The following is a 3,468-nucleotide window of genomic DNA, read 5'->3' as shown; positions in this document are numbered from 1 at the left end:
AGAGAGAGAGAGAGAGAGAGAGAGAGAGAGAGAGAGAGAGAGAGAGAGAGAGAGAGAGAACATAGAAACCCCCTTGCCCCCTGCAGGGTGAGGGGCAGTGACTCCAACCACACCAATGTCATCGGTGTCGCAAATGTCAAAGGTGAACCCTCCAGAGCATTGGTTCTCAACCTGTGGATCTCAACCATGCTGAGGGTCGCAGGTCAGATCTCCCGCATATGGGATATCCACACGGATGATCCATGACAGTAGCCAAACTGCAGTTATGAAGTAGCAACAAAATAATTTTATGGTTGGGGGTGGGAGGAGTCACCACCATATGAGGAGCTGTATTAAAGGGCCACAACCTCAGGAAGGTTGAGAGCCACTGCTCCAGAAAGATGTGGGAAGATCGGGGACTAAGTATACTAAGCCAGAGGCCTTTGGGAAAGGCCTAGAAATACCAAGAGGAGCCCTTATAACCACCTCCATCAGCAACAGGGGCAGGTGAGAGCCTCCCCGACTCCAGAGGAGGCGGTAAAGGCATGGCCGAGAGCTCTGTGCTGCAACTGGATTCCTGCACATCTCTGACATCCTTGAGTTTCACGCTGCCATTTCCTAGTCTTTCTGGTGTAAATATTTTCTTTCCATTGTAAAAAAAAAATGTAAATACTGATTGTATATTTTGTTCTTGTCTTTTCTAAAGTGGAAGTTGATCTGGATAATAAATCACAAATCTTCTACATCTTGTTCCTTTTTCTTCCTCCCCAACCCCCCTTCTTTTTCTTCTTAGAAATCATATACTTTAATATCTTTCAGGAGACGAAGGCTGATTAAAGAGAGCCTTCATTCCTGACTAATGGAAGGAAGATGGCGCCAGCCAAGGAGAGGGGGATTAGGCAGTCGGAGCCCAGTGGAGTCTCTCATTAACAGGTGTGGGACCCTGACCGAGCCTCTTAACCTCTTGGGGCTTCATCTAAAAATGAAAACAGCTGCTGGCTTTTAAAACAACCGAGTGCAGATGCACAATACTTTGGAAGGGAAAAGTTACATTCAAAGGCACCAAACTGCAAAGTCTGAGCTGTCGGTCGGATCGGATCGGGTCGGTCGTCTTGGGAGACAGGCACTTCAGGGATGGGAAATCTCCACCTAGCTCCCGTTATTTTTCACGTGAACTCAATTTTGGAACAAAAACCAGTAAAAGAGATTGAGTGTACTGTGGATTTCTGCTACTACTTTTAAAGATTTATTTATTTATTATGTGTAAGTACACTGTAGCTGTCTTCAGACACTCCAGAAGAGGGAGTCAGATCTCATTACAGATGGTTGTGAGCCACCATGTGGTTGCTGGGATTTGAACTCAGGACCTTCGGAAGAGCAGTCAGGTGCTCTTAACCGCTGAGCCATCTCACCAGCCCTCTGCTACTACTTTTAAAGAGCTGTGGTCAACAGTCAAAATTTTTTTGTGGGCTTTAAAAGCACTTGGAGAAGAAATAAGGGCGTTCTCAGTGTTGTATGTGTGTGTGTGTGTGTGTGTGTGTGTGTGTGTGATTTTGTCTGTGTGTTGCCTGTTAGCCAACATGAAGTTGTGTACCACATGAAGTCAGATCCCTAAGACTGGAATTACAGCAGGCTGTGAGCTACCATATCAAAGATGGAGCCTTAACCCAGGTCCTCTAAAGAGCATCCAGAGCTCCTGACTGCTGAGCTGTCAATCCAGAAGTCCCAACAAATACGTTTTAATGATTTGAATATGTTCTTGGTTTAACCAAAAACTTATCAGTGTCTAACATACCTCGAAAAACACTTTGAAACAGCAGAAATAAAGCCAAATGACCCAAAGACCAAATGGTTTGGGATTGACAATCTAGCCGGTGTGAGTGGGACTCTCATAGAATAGTCCAGGCGAACGGAACCAAGAAGTGACCTTCTTAGCCTGTTCGAATGTCCAGACCAAAGCCATACAATTCCAAAGTAAGCCAAGGCACTTCCCCACATCAGCTTGACTGTGGATGTCTGCCACTTCAGCAAAGGATAAAGACTTCAAAGTTGTCAGCACCCCCCCCCCCACCTCTCTCAGAGCCCAAACTGACAATTCATGGGACTCGTGCCTATACAATCCTTACACTCACGAGACAGAGGCAGGAAAATCAGGAGCTCTGCTACATAGCCAATTTGAGACCAGCCTGAGCTTACATGAGACCTTGTCTCGAAAATAATAAAATAAAATATCTCCAGAAAATTGAACTCAGTATTCGTATCTCCAGAAAAAAGAGCTGCTGAGGCCTTCCGTGAGAGTCAGCAGGCTCGGAAAAACTTTAGGATTCAGCAAGAATGTCCAGGAAGAAATAAAGTCATACAAACTTAAAAGTGAACACATGTTCAAGATTTTATCTGGATTACAGGACAAGTGAAGCAGACATATGTTTTAAAGCGTATTCAGAGGTGCAATCAGAAAGCACAAATTTATATGGAGTCATGGAACACTGAGATGAACTGCAAATGGAAACAAATTTGACTATCACTGCCAGCCGTGACCAGAGGGAGAGGTCTACCAGTTGTCTGCACTTTATAAAATGCTGTGGAATCACTCACAGCCCACTAGCAGGTCCAGAAGCTGGTAAGCCAGGCGAATGCCATCGAGGCAAGACATAGCTTCTCACTGACACCCAAGCCGCCTTTCCCCTGTTGGAAACCTCTCTGCTTTCTTGAATGCCCAGGCCTATTTCATAGACGTTAAGACACATCATTTTCAATGCTTGCATTATGCTGGTAAATGAGCAATCAGGAAAAAACAACAACAACAACAACAACAACAAACAAAAAACAAAACAAAACAAAAAAAAAAAACAAAAACCCTTGGGCAGATATTGATGGAGCCCTATGTGAATGTTAACCTTCTGACCTCTGACCTCTGAGCCCTTCCCCTCTCTTCTGTTCACTGCTTCTGAGTCCATTTCCCCTCACACCCACCCCCACTGAGCTTGGGGCTAAGAACTCTTGACATAAATAACTAGATCTGTAGGGCTGATCAAAAGCAGATGTGGCGAAGGACATCGGCTCTATAGTGCACTGTACTCATCTCTGGCTGAACCCCTTCACATGGGGGGTTGTTAACTGGGAAAGAACTTCTTTGCCTCTGACCTCTTGATGCGACTCGCTGACAGTTAGGCTGCTCTGAGAATAATGGATTGCAGTCTCTCTTCCGTTGACCGCATCTGATGCTACTTCCAGTAGCTCATTCTCCTGGGTTTGACGGAATGGGGAATGGTGGCTTCTTACTGCTGGAGACAGGAGCCATGGTTCCCTCTCTCCCCCGCTCCCCTTCCCTAGCTATCAGTTAATGTAGCCATTGTATTCCTGCCATAGCTAAACAGTGGTTTCCTTAGCAGTTTAAATAATAAATCAGAATATTAATTCAAGATGTGGCCACGGCACTAACAAGCAAGGTACCTTCCCCCAGTCCCCAGCCCAGCCAAGGCTGAACTC

Source organism: Mus pahari, chromosome 9 (genome assembly GCF_900095145.1).
Source record: "Mus pahari chromosome 9, PAHARI_EIJ_v1.1, whole genome shotgun sequence".
Classification (NCBI taxonomy): Eukaryota; Metazoa; Chordata; class Mammalia; order Rodentia; family Muridae; genus Mus; species Mus pahari.
This window is presented reverse-complemented; position numbering follows the sequence as displayed.